Consider the following 13,947-nt stretch of genomic DNA (forward strand, 5'->3'; position numbering starts at 1 on the left):
TCAATCTGTCTTTTTTATGAAAAATCTTCTAACTAGCTGAAAAAGCAACTTGCTTTTTGTATATCATCCTAACCTAGAAGCTTTTTTAACTTTTTTGGATTTTTACAATAAATAATATCAAAAATAGACTAAAATTATCCCAAAATCTAGTATTTTTGAATAATCCATGCAACTCACACTAGTACTAATGACTCAGATCACATTGACTCTCTAGATCAATAAAGAAGTCGGATGATGATACATTCCATGCTTTTTTACACTGTGTCCGCATAGCATCACGACATCTACCCCCTCTGAACCTGCACATTCTCCGCTATGTGCCAAAATCCTAGTTGTCACCGGATTCTGAGTCCTCATCCTCTGTAACCATATCCTTTGCTTCTTCATCTTCCTTGCTATCCCTTGTATCATGGCCACCATTTTCTTCCATTTCTGGCAACTCATAGGTAGTAGGTTCCTGCCTCTTGAATAATTTGATTATTTTCTCTGCTACAGGAAGTTTTATGGCTGTCCCATCTAGTTCATTTAATGCATAAGTAGCATTATCAAACACCTGTCTTACCACATAGGGTCCAAACCATCTTTTGGAAACTTTACGCATGGCACTATGCTGGTTGTCCAAACTACTATCATAAACCAATACCCAATTCCCATCTTGTATGGTTCTCGGTCTCAGTCTATGTCTTTTGTCAAACCGTTTCTTGTTTTGTATCCTTGCTACCCTTAACTTTGCAATTGCTGCCTCTATGTCTTCTGACTTTCTTTCCAACTGTCTAATGCGTAAGGCCAATAACTCCTCTCGATTCAACTCCTTCTCCCAAGGTAGCACACTCCATGTGACTGTCATCTCTTCTATCGGCATGATAGGTTTTTGACCATACATCAATTCTGCACGCATATATCCTGTAACGATACTGTGAGTTGTTCTATCAGCCCACAAAGCATAAGGGAGCAATCGTGGCCACTCTTTTACATTCTCTCCACATGCTTTTACCAATGCCTTCACAATAGGTGGATGTCCTCTTTCACTTTTTCCATTTCCTTAGGGTTATAGGCTGAAGTTAAAGCAAGCTTTATCCCCAACCGTGCAAAGAAATCATGAGCTTCATCTGCATCCAACTCACCCCTATCTGCTGTAATTTTTCCCACACAGCCATACCTACAAAAGATCTCTTCTAAGAGAAAAGTACACACAGCATTTGTTGTCTTAGTATGTAAAGCTCTCCCTTCCACTTGATTAGTCAAGTCTTCACGGGCAAGCACAAGATATCTCATTTGCCAAAGACCTGTAGGCATTGTGACCAAATCCACCACCCACTTAAAATGAAGAGACAATGGATATGTGGGCTGCAATCCATCCCGATGTCTCACAAATGAATACATTTGACATGTTGTACATGTTTCCACAAAGTGAGCAACATCCTTATACATACCCTACCACCAATATCTTTCTTTGATCTTTGCAAAAGTACCCCAAACACCTCTATGACCAGCCCACAAGCTTTCATGAAATTATTGCATAACATTCACTTGTGAAGCTCTGTCACCCAAAACTCGCAATGACATACCCTATTTCTTTTTAGCATGTTTCCATAAGTATCCATCTTTTAAGAAAAACCCATAGGCTTTCCTCTTAATCTTTTTAAACTCCTCATCTAACCATCCATCTCTCTTTGTTAATGTAATGAGCTATTGACCAATTCTCAGCCACTCTCCTGCATATTTGTCTTCCAAAAACACTTCTACACAAGATGCAAAACATCTAAAGTGTCTTTCTTTGTTGTCCAAGCTTCTGTTAATGCTGTAGCAACACCTTGCATTGCTAAATTCACTCTTGCAACATCATTTTCAGCCGCAATAAAGTCATCTTCTTTCTCCTCATCCATCATCCCATCTTTATTCTCATAGCGTGCTCGAGATAACATGTCTGCCACTGGGTTATCTCTTCCTACAATATACTGAAATTCAAGGTTCAAAGATTTTATATATGCAATCCATCGGAGCATAGCAATGTGTGGAGTGGCACAACTAGTAATCATACCCAATACCAGCAAACAATCGGTCTCAATGACTACATGAATACCCATAAAATACTCCTTATCACATTTAAAGGCTGTTACAATTCCCCATAATTCTCTTTTAACCTGTGGATACCTTCTCTGTTGTTCAGTCAATACTTTAGCACCAAAGCGTATTGCATATCTTTTCCCTTCCTCATCATCTTGCCCAATTGCCCATCCAATCCTGATTGGGCTTATATCAACAATAATAATGATATACTTTCCATGTGACCGGTTACATGTCTTGAATAAATCTCAAAGCCCCATTCTTTTTGGGCACAGTAAACCAACGATTTGAGTATAGGGCTGAAGAGGGCTCCAAGATCTTCATGCGAATCTTATCATTTAGCAAATCCATCAGCTTTGGCAAGTAAGCTTTAGGCACTGGAATAGGCCTCAAGTTCCATGGCACGTGGCACAGTAAATATTACCATAGGAGAGAATATTTGGATCCACACAACCTATTTCACTTGACTGAAATGCAAATGTGTTTCCATGCCTAGCTAATATCCGCATAAAACAATCTCTCTTAGTAGGCAAAAGAAACCCTTCTGCACCAACTTTCAATTCCTGTAATGTTTCAGATGTAAACTGATGATCTATATCTTTAGGATCCCGTAAGCTTGGCTACCTTGACACTTTTTCATACAAACCCTCACTCTTTGGTAGAAGTGACAAAGTAATTGGTTTCACCTTTTTATCAACTGTCTTATACTTTGTCTCCACAAGTGCTTCAACCCATTGTAATCCTTTTTGTTGAGCAAACAATGCTAAAACATCATACATGTCCAAAGAACATACTAACAACACTCTGTTTTCAGCCTCATTTTCTGCATGTATAGTTGCTGAAATTTCAGCCATAGTGTCATTAATATTCAGCCCATAAAAGATGCTTGAAATGCCTTCATTTTCAGCTAACAGTCCCAATGCTCTCAGTTCCTTAGTAGCTCATTTCATAGATATGCGTTCAACCTTGCACATAGCTTCCAAAGGCTTAAACCAACATGAACTGTTTGCTGTAAACTGAGAATAACCAATAGTAAATACATGCTTCATTCCATCAAGAGGCGAGTATATCCTCTGAACAGCACTACTGTAGCCCCGCATTACAATAGTGCTTAATGAAAATCCAGGTCTTTGAATTTCCTTGCATTTGGAGCCAAAGGAGACTCTCGAAGCATATCACGATTTCTAGGATGATTAACACAAACAGTAAGAAATTGGACTGCTTTCCTTCCATCCTTGCTTTTAAATCTTGCATAAGCAGAACCATCATCAAGCACCTTTGTTTCCATACGCACTCCTGTAATATAGGGCTCTCCCAAAACCATTGCATATGAGGAATTATTTTGCACAAAGAAGTGTTTCTCTTCTTGTACATCACCAATTGTCACTTTTACATTAGGACATGCAGCATAGAGCTCTCCTGAAGAATTATTTGCAGCCCTCGTACGCCAACCATGATCAGTGTCTACAAGCCATGCACCATTTTCATACAATCCACGCTCAATGACATTTATCTCAGACCCATGGTCAAGTAAAGCAACACAAGGAGTTTCACATTCCCCTATTTTCACTACTGTTTCAGTGGTAGCCCTGGCCCAATGATTTCTTGTGTAGTGACTTCGAGGAATAAATCCTAGAGTCTCTTCCCCATATTGTTGCATCTATCTTACTCCACCATGCATATTGCTACAAGACAATGCATTTTCAGCCACTTTCTTCTCTTTTCCACATGTTGTCCATTGATTAGTAGCATCCGGCATAGATAATCCAGTACTTATTTCATGCTCATATTCAGCCCGAATACCCAACAAACCAGTTTCCTCTTCAAATTGCAGCAATGCACTAGTGGTATCACCAAGAAACCGACGCTTCCTCTTAATTATGTCAATGATTTCATCATGAAATTCTCACTTGGCGATGCCAAGAACCTCTCCCAAGGTGAATTCCACCCGACTGTTTAAGATCCGTTCTTCAAGAACCTTCTTAAGATCTGTGGCTGTCTCAATATCAAATTGCAACTTATATCCTCGCTGCTTGCCCTTCTTTTTGCCCTCTTGTTTGCTATCCTATTGTTGCTCTTGAGTGACCTCTTCTATAACATGCTTAGGAGGTGGTTGATTTGCAGCTTTAGGCTGATCCACGCTTCTTCTTATCATTCTTTTAGATGTCCCTACATTATCTTCATCTCTTTTTCGTTTTTCTTCCACAAGTACATCCATGTTTTGTACCTTTGCTAAATATGCATACACTGAATATACATCTACCGGTGATTCCCAACCACTTATGCCACGAATATCTTGCCCTGCATGAGACATTTCACTATCAGTAACCTTTCTCTTTTTAGCTACATATAAAGCATATGTCCATATTTCAGCCTTTGGACCAACCATCACTTGGTCATGCATTCTATCCAACTATAGACCAAAAGTAGAAGCATGTACTGCCGCTTAAGCATTTCGGGTAGCCAACTCTTCCAACAACTTTTGCATACCTCCCTTTCCAAAATTCAAAGCAAGAGGCAATCTCGTTTCTTGTGCATGGACCTTGCCATCTTTCCAAAAGATGAGCTGTCGTGCCAAGGCCTCCTGATAGGCAGCACAATCCTTTCTCTCATGCTCCAAACTATCACACCACATACATCTTTTTCCCGGCTTAGGGGCTGCTACCCACCCCCTTTCCTCTTGTCCTTTTTCATCCAATTTTGCAAGCTTCAATTGAAGATCCCGCATGCCTTTGACCAATTGATCTAAGATATCTTTCCTAACAGAGGGAACAATAGCAGGTACAGCCATAGGATTAGCCACAGAAGTAGGTGGCTTACTGGATACATCAACTGTCTTGCCTGTAACAGTAGGCAAGCTAGAGACATACAATCATTCTCTTCTTCTATGCTTCTTCACAAGTGCAGTAACAACTTCCTTAACATGTCTCCACTCTATTTTCAGACCTGTCTTTGTAGTCTGATCCTCCAGCAAATCATCAAGCTTCTCTTGAAGCTCAGGATCAGCTGTCTGTAGAAACAATTCAATTTTTTTACTTACAAGAGCTTGCTGTTCTGCAAGATCCAACTGCTCAAATCAACTTTCAAATTCTCATAACAATTCTGTAGCCACAAGACCCTTATTGGATTGTAAAACCCACTCCTAAAAAGTCTTATGCGTAATCAAACTAGTATCTTTAATGTAAAATTATTCCCTGAGTATCTTCTTGAAAGCTACCCACAGTCAGCATCCTACATGTATAATTCAGTGATTCGCGCTTTCAGTTCATGTACAGAAACACGTACAAAATGCCGACTCCATGCGAGTTGAACCACTCCAAAGAATTCCATCTTCTGAGCATAGTATGTACATATACAGATACATTCCTGCCATTGATGAAACTTCACCTCACGCTCAACTGCTTGCAAAGCATTCATCACAACACTTTCTATTTGAGCAGAAGCTTGCATCACCTGTTGTTGTTGTTGTACCTGCATAAGCATATTCATATTTTACACCAACTATTGCAAAACACCACTGGAGATTGTGTTTGAAGGTTCTCCCATCTTGTCTTTCCTTCTTCTAACGACCTTTCACGTCGGGTTCATCAATACCAGGGGGGTTTTTGTCGAAAGGTCGAATCCACCGAGGATCAAAGATAGAAGGAAGTAGAGATAGGAGATGGAAGAGGAAATAAAGAATACACAAGAGGTAAACACAATAATGACAAAGCACAATGAATCAAATCTATATGTATTGACAGAACCTGAAATCCTTTGCCTGGCACTACTCAGAAGCACTCTCCAAGCATTAAATCTCCTGAAGCTTCCTCGTAGAACAAAATCGTGGATCAGAAATAACAGCTCTTTCTCTGCTGCTCGGAACCCAAATCTAATGACTCCATTGGCTCCGGAAGGGGAGTAAAACCTGAGGACACCTGCTTACGGATCTCCCAAATCGCTTCTTCTTCCTCTTCCCGTTCAAACTGCAGTTTTCAGCCTGTCAACAGCGATCGTGACGCACGCGATTTCGTCAATCTGTCTTTTTTATGAAAAATCTCCTAACTGGCTAAAAAAGCAACTTGCTTTTTGCATGCCATCTTAATCTAGAAACTTTTCTAACTTTTTCCGACTTTTACAATAAATAATATCAAAAATAGGCTAAAATTATCCAAAAATCTAGTATTTTTGGATAATCCATGCAACTCACACTAGTACTAATGACTCAGATCACATTAACTCTCTAAATCAATAAAGAAGTCAGATGATGATGCATTCCATGCTTTTTCACACTGTGTCTACATAGCATCACGACAACGTACCTTTGAGCAGTTTTGTGACGATCGGGGGTATTAAGCATCAGTTGACCACCCCTTACACCCCTCCCCAAAATGGTATGGCTAAGCACATGAATATAACTATCTAGGAGAGGGTCCGCAATATACTTAGCCAGGCAGCCTTACCATAGCATTTTTGGGCTGAGGAAGTCTCTACTGCCGTGCATCTCATTAATAGATCACCTTGCAGTGGTATTGACTTCCAGGTTGTAGAGGAGGTATGGACAGGAAAGCCTCCCTCATATGCTCATGTGCATGTCTTTGGATATAAGGTCTTCTGCCATGTGTCCAAGGACCAACGCAATAAGCTAGATCTAAAAAGTGTGAAATACATTTTCCTTGGCTATGGAGATACAGGTGAGATGGGTTACCGTATTTGGGATCCGCAGGTGCAGAAAGTCATCTGCATGCACAAAAAGTCATCCGCAGCCATGATATAGTCTTCCATGAAGACAAGATGCATAGACAGCCTGAGAAAGTGGTTGAGATACGCAAGGTTATCTTTCAGGAGAAGCCCCTTGCTCCCGCACAGCCTAAGAAAGTGATTGAGATACGCGAGGTTATCTTTCATGAGAGAAGCCCCTTGCTCCCGCACAACCAGCTAGGTGGCTTGCACCAGCAGTCGATGCTCATGGCCAAGATATTAGACAGGATGTTGAACAGGCAGCACAACCTGCCTTGAGGCGTTCTACTAGAGATAGATGACCTCCTGACCGTTATACGCCCTCCATGAATTATGTTTTGGTTACAGATGCAAGAGAGCCTCTCACCTATGATGAGGCTATGCCAGGAATGACTGTCACTCCTGGGAGAGGGCTATGTAGTCTGATATTGACTCATTGCATAAGAATCATATGTGGGACCTGGTTTTCTTGCCTAGTGGCAAGAAGGCTTTGCCTTGCAAGTGGGTGTATAAGTTGAAAAGTACCCCTAGCCACCCCAAGCCAGCAAACAAGGCCAGATTGGTTGCTAAGGGTTTTAAGCAAGAACATGGTGTTGACTTTGATTAAGTATTTTCTCCTATGGTCAAGATGACTACCCTGCGCTTAGTTCTGGCTTTGGTTGCCCAACTTGACTTGGATCTTTATAAATTGGATGTCAAGACGGCTTTCTTACATGGAGACTTGCATGATGAGATATACATGGAGCAACGTAAGGGTTTTGTGGCGCCTCGTAAGAAACACCTAGTGTACAAACTAAGAAAGAGTCTTTATGGTCTAAAGCAAGCCCCTGGGGAATGGTACCGCAAGTTCGATGCTTTCATGCATTCATAGGGCCACTGCACAAAGTTTAAATGCCTTTTTGATGTCCACCTATAGCATAAGCAAATCTTGTTACATATATTTAGCATATGCCATAGGAATGTACCCATTGGAAATATGATATTAATCTGTTGTAATATTTCCACGCAATAAAAGTTAGTTGGTTAGTTCGAAAGTTAGTTAGTCAATTAATAAGTTAGTAAGATTACTAACTAAAGACTAACTAAGGTAAAAACTGACTAGCATTAATAGCTAACAATTTTCATTCAATAAAAATATATTTAAAAAAATCGAGAGTCATAAATCTGATATTTTTCTCAGATTGATAAGGACCGTAGCCACCCTTTACGAAAAGTACAATGTGAACGGGACTTATGAGCCATATTAATCACTAGTATTAATGTGTATATAGTTTGAATGGTCCAAAAATATTAGATTCTTGGGAAAAAAAAAAACTATTATATTGTAGATATTATCCTAAAAAGATAGAACTAAAAGTCATTTAAAAGAAAAGACAAGTAATGTTTTAGTTAGTTTTGGAGATTTTATAAAAAGAGAAATAAAGAAAAATGACAAGCAAAATCGCGCGCGCCGCGATTGCAGTCTACAGGCAATAGACAGCACTTCGAACAGAGAAAAGGAGTGAACTAAGAGCTTTCTAACCAAGCGTATTGGTATTTTACCTCCCCTTTTGGAGCCAATGCAACCATCAGATTTATGATCTAAGCATCAGATCACTGAGTCTTCTAAGAGTCCCTCCACTCTTGTTCTCAGACGTATCCCCTCCTCTCTAATTCATTATGAATATGAGGCATGGGAAGGCACAAGGGAGCATAAGGAGACCCCGAAAGGCTGCAAGAGAGAGGGAGAGAGAGAGTATACCCCTCCAAGAGATTGTGAGAGAGAGCTTGAGAGAGAGAGAGAGAGGGAGAGAGAGAGAGAAGAGTTACCCCGAGAGGCTGCACAATTTCCCTCTATCTCGATCCTCGATTTAACCATCTTCTCTTTCGCTCTCCCATCTCGAATCTATTCCACCTTCTTAATCTCTTGAGTCTACTTGCGGACGATGGCCTCCAAGCGAAGAATGTCGCGTGTGGATGACAATCCTACAACCAGCAAAACAGAGCTTCGGGCGAAGGCATCACTATCAATCCAATTGCGGTACCGGTCGTAAGTAATGTATTTTCAAATTGATAGATGCTTGTTTTAATACTCACAAGAGATACATTAGGCTCCGTACCTTGTGGTGCTAGAATAGGTCATTGAAATTGATCAATCGCATCTCAAATATTCAAAGATGAAGTTTGTGAAGTGCTTGTATCAAAGGGAGTTAAATTGCACCTAGTTGCTATGTGATGAATCCATGCATAGCATAAGCAACATATGGGACACTAAAGTATTGAGCATTGATGAGTCTTTGATTAATCTTTACCAAGGATAATATTGTTTAAATTTTGCAAATGCATATACATGGTACATACATGGGAGAGATTATGTAAACTTTACATCGATGACATGCGACTCCTTGCCTTAGGAGAAAGGAAGATAAAGCCAAGAAAAAATGTTGCATAGTAGGGAAATGCTAAAAGATAATTGTCACTTAGAGAAGAGGCATAAATGCTTTTGCTAGATTGATTAATTTGCATTGGAATGATAGGACTTACATCATGTATAGTATTGGAACCTTTAGCATATGCCTTAGACTAAAGGACGGAATATTAAAATTCTACTCTTTGGCCCCAAGGGGGAGAGCAAATATGCAATGGAATTATTGTCGTGTCTATTATTGTATTGTTTGGAAAAAATACAATTAGTTTTGTTGGTTGATTGAACAACATCCTAAATGTTTTTCTTTCAATCAAGGGATTGTTGTATTGTGATTTGGATAAATATTCCAAGGCTTGTGTTGATGGCAAATGCATGGCAGGGATCTGTAATGACAAGTTGCCATGGAAATAAAGGAATGTTTTTCTAAAATATGATATTAGGACTGATTGCTTTGATTGTGCTTGAATTTTAATTGGATTAATTAAGGAAGAATATTTTGCATGCGTGGATCATCTCCAAGATTACATCACAGATTATCCCGAGAGGGCACTGCTCGATTCACAGGCCGATGGTCGAGTGGTTAAAAGGCCAACCACGGAAATGGCATCTCACTCCTAGACCGCTTGTGGGTCAGGTGGAGCTCTGGACACCCCTTGCCTGTCCAGAATGGAGTTGGAGATCCCCATGAGCCCAATGTCTGGGACGTTGGAAGATCCTATTCTAGATAAAGGATGGAAATTTCGGTGCCATGTGATTTGGACCAGGTACTTCTATTGGACAGAAGGCATACATAATCCTCCTATATAGCCAAGAGACAAAGATTAACTTAAAGATAAGTTAAGGAACTTGTTTGATAAAAGCACTGCTTGTTTTGTTTTTAGCATGTGTTGTAAATTACGTGAACGAACTCTGTGCCCTAAAAGGCTTAATTAATGAAGCTGATTTTAAATGTTGCACATAAATGTGGTAGGATCTAATTAGACAACTAAAGCTATCGAGGAAAGTATGGTAGACATGACTTGGGTCCGTCCTACGGAAGGGTAGTCCTGGTTAGCTGGGAACTTTTCTCAAAAGACGTAATAACGAAACTGTGAAGACCTAGAGTCAGTAGAGTTAGAATCCTGATTTATGTTGTTTTAGGGGAGCGGAATGGTACTATGCCTTATGGGCAGAGAGGTTGAGCTTCGCATCCCTCTCGTTTCCCATTCTCCATGAACCAAGTGCAGCATAAATCCGCTTTGACTCTGTTGCTCTTACGCAAAGTGGTTCATCTGGAGCTCGATGCTAGCTACTTCCTAGAGACTTGGTTGATAGGAAAGAAACCCTAACTTCAGGTCGGTCCTAAGTGGGAACGTCCGGATACTTCCCCTTCGGGGCAGACTCGGGAAGACCTAGATCGCAAACCCTGTGACATTCCTTGTGAGTGCCAGGTGGCACTTTCTAGACTCCCCTCCCGATGGGCTGCTAAGACGTGTCCCACAAGTGGACAAGCGGACACGTTACATCTATTCTCAAAATACAAAGCCATATTGAGTACGATGTATCCCATCATGTAAAAAGCTTTTGATTTCATTGAACATCATTGGTCTCCAATTAAATAATGACTCACAAAGTTTTCTTTTGGAAAAAAATTTAGCCAAACCATCTTTTCATGATGCAAGCATAAGATTTTCATTCCGTGCCTTCTTTATCATAGATTCATCAAGCAAATTCCAAAGCACTCAAAATTTCACTGCCAAGCTATCCCATCCAGGTGATTTCCATCTATCTAGTGAGTGCAAAGCATCCTTTAACTCACACATAGTGAAAGGTTCTTCCAAACCCAAAGCATCCTAAGAGAAATATAAAGTAAGCATGAGGTAAAAGTGTTGATCTTGCTTCAATCTTATAAGTAATGAAAGCATGGGCAGAAGAAACATCATTGTAATGCTGCCTAGAATATTCATGTTGAATCAGGAATGTTTAGGGCTGCATGCTACAGTAAACACCAACTTTTCGTGGACATTAGCTAGGGAGGAGTATAGATCTGATTACTGCTGTGGATTCCCTCAAAGTTGGGAATTCAGGGATGCATGCAGAATATTCACACCATGCAATCACTAAAAGAGCTCTCTACTGATTGGTAATGCATGTTGGTTCATGTTACAAAGTAATTGAAATAATTTTGTTGCATGAAAATTTGTCTTCAATGAGAGCAGCAGTTGGTAAGGTTAAGGGGCAAAGCTGGACTGATTTTGAAGGGCATGCATAAAGGATTCGGCATTTCAAACTCCAAATTGGAAAGCTCTTCAATAAATTAAAGAAACACCAAAAGGGGCACCAAGCTTTGGGGCCAATAGATGTCACTTTTGCAATGTAGTGTCACACCTGTAGTAATTGTCTTGCTGATCTCAGTCTATCTCATTGGACATTCCAAGTTTATATCATTATTACTCTTTACTTTCGCTAAAGGCCAATGTCAGTGTCTCATTGAGGTTTCATAAGGGAACCAAGTAAAATATGTTAAGCTAAAAAAGATGCATTACACATTTGATCTATAAGTAGGGGGCTTTCCACTCACTTGCCTCCATCCCTGTTTTGCAGATTTCAGCCATCAACTCTCCATCCAGTAGCTGTCCAACCCACCGCAACTGCTGCCACACCCTCTTCAGCCCCTAGCAACCTTCTACCTGCTGTCACCCAGCCTATAAGAAGTGCTGTAGTGCTGCATTTGCTGATCTGCTGCCCAGCAATTGCATCCAACCCACTTCCATCACTTGGTGACTGCTCCAGCTCAGCAGGTGATCAGTTCAGCCCTCTGTTTAGTACTTCTGTAGGCCACCCTTCTCTTGCAGTTGTAACCTAGCTCCAAATCGCTGTAGCTGATCCGTTGACATCATCCTCCAACAGTTACATTGCTGCATTTACCAATTCCAGCCCCAGAGACTTGCGCGTTTTGTTTTCCAGCCTGCTGCCCTTCCATTTTCAGCATCATCTCAACTCCAACTAGTGGTTACAGCACTCCGGATCTGTCTCCAATGGATGTCAATCTTCAACAAATTGCTTGGTTTGTTCTTGATTACACTGTATCTCACATGCTAATTCACAATGGCTCCTGCCCTTCCATTTTCAACATCATCTCAACTCCAACTAGTGGTTACAGCCCTCGGGATCTATCTCCAATGGATGTCACTCTTCAACAAATTGCTTGGTTTGTTCTTGATTACACTATATCTCACAATGCTAATTCACAATGGCTCGGATCACTCCATCAAGTATGGGTATACTCCACGTATCCAAATGGCTAATTCTCCTTTGGCTCTTCCAACTAAGGGGTATCAGGCCTACTTTCATCATCAGCTTCATCCTTCATCCATGTTCACAAAGACCAACGCCTAGTTTCTCTTCCTCCTTCGGCATCAATATCCATGGTTGAGAGAGGGTTTCTACCCTATCTTTGGTATTTATAGGCTTCGGCATTGTCTTCGACATCAATCTCCCTTCCCTCTTGTAGTTACCCTTTGCATTGCATGATTATCATAATCTTGATAAAAGGATGTCCGGGCATGTGAATAATTTCATCACAAGGGACACTATCCAAGTGGCACCTTGTTGCATATGTATTCTCCATTGTGTAGCAATCATCTATGCATCTCATTGTGCAAAGCACCCGTGAACAAATCCTAAGCTATCTCCACCAGCAGCTCTCTCACCACCATACCTCCATACCTCTTCACTATTTACTTTGTCACTGACACCTTGGATAAGTGGTGGGAATAGTCTTCTACTTTGCGATGTTGGATCTAACCATCCCTTTATTTTCCCCCTTGGGCATAGTTGCTTCCCAAAAGAAAAAAGGTCAAAGTGGTTCTATCTCCCTTGTAGGTCTTGGTAGGCCACTAGGTAGCCAAGGAGTACCCTTGGTCTAGTGCTTTGGCCTCTCTAGGGTGACCCTTTGGGCTCTCAAGGTAAGATAACCATCACCTCTATAGTTTTGTAGGTTATTGGGCAACCAACATGCACCCTTGGCCCAATACCCTTGCCGCTTTGTGTTGGAATGCCTCAGGGTATTATGGGTTGAGCTATGCTTGCAGTCCCTTTTGGGTTTCAGTTTTGAATCTAAGAGGGGGATGTTAAGCTAAAAAAGGTGCATTACATATAAGATCTTCATTAGCTCATTAAAATAGCTCCAAAAGTCAAATTTGACCAAAGTTTCTATGTCCCATAAGCAAAACACCCAAATTTTGGGAGGATCTACACCTAGGAGGCTACTGATCCACTTGTCTCTCTATCCTTATTTTGCAGATTTCAGCCATCATCTCTCCATCCAATGACTATCCAACCCACCACAACTATTGCCACACCCACTTCACTTCAGCCCTTGGCAACCTTCTCCCTATTGTCCCTTGGCCTACAAGAGGTGTTCCAGTGTTGTGTTTTCTGATCTGCTGCCCAGTGATTGCATCCAACCCACCTCTATCACCTAGCGATTGCTCCACCTCAATAGGCAATCAGTTCAGCCCTGCATTTTGCACTTCTACAAGCTTCTGTGTATCAGATCCTACTCTTCCAATTGTTGACCAGCTCCAAATTTCTGCAGGTGATCAACTGCTATCATCTTCTAGCAATTACATTGCTGCATTTACCAGTTCCAGCCCCAAAGATTGCTGCATTTTGGTTTCCAGCCTGCTGCCTTTCTATTTTCAGCATCATCACAGCAACAACTAGTGGTTACAGCACTTAGGATCTCTCTCTGGTGGACATCACTCTCCAAC

The 13,947-nt window shown here is 40.9% G+C and overlaps 1 protein-coding gene across 3 annotated transcripts in view; it reads right to left on the reverse strand.

Annotated features, from left to right (window-relative positions):
- LOC148014880 (uncharacterized) overlaps nt 1–13,947 on the reverse strand; it is a 284,657-nt gene that overhangs the window by 224,951 nt on the left and 45,759 nt on the right. The window lies entirely within an intron of this gene.

This window comes from Lygodium microphyllum, chromosome 24 (genome assembly GCF_053477565.2).
Source record: "Lygodium microphyllum isolate KBCC chromosome 24, Lygodium_microphyllum_v1.1.10, whole genome shotgun sequence".
NCBI lineage: Eukaryota > Viridiplantae > Streptophyta > Polypodiopsida > Schizaeales > Lygodiaceae > Lygodium > Lygodium microphyllum.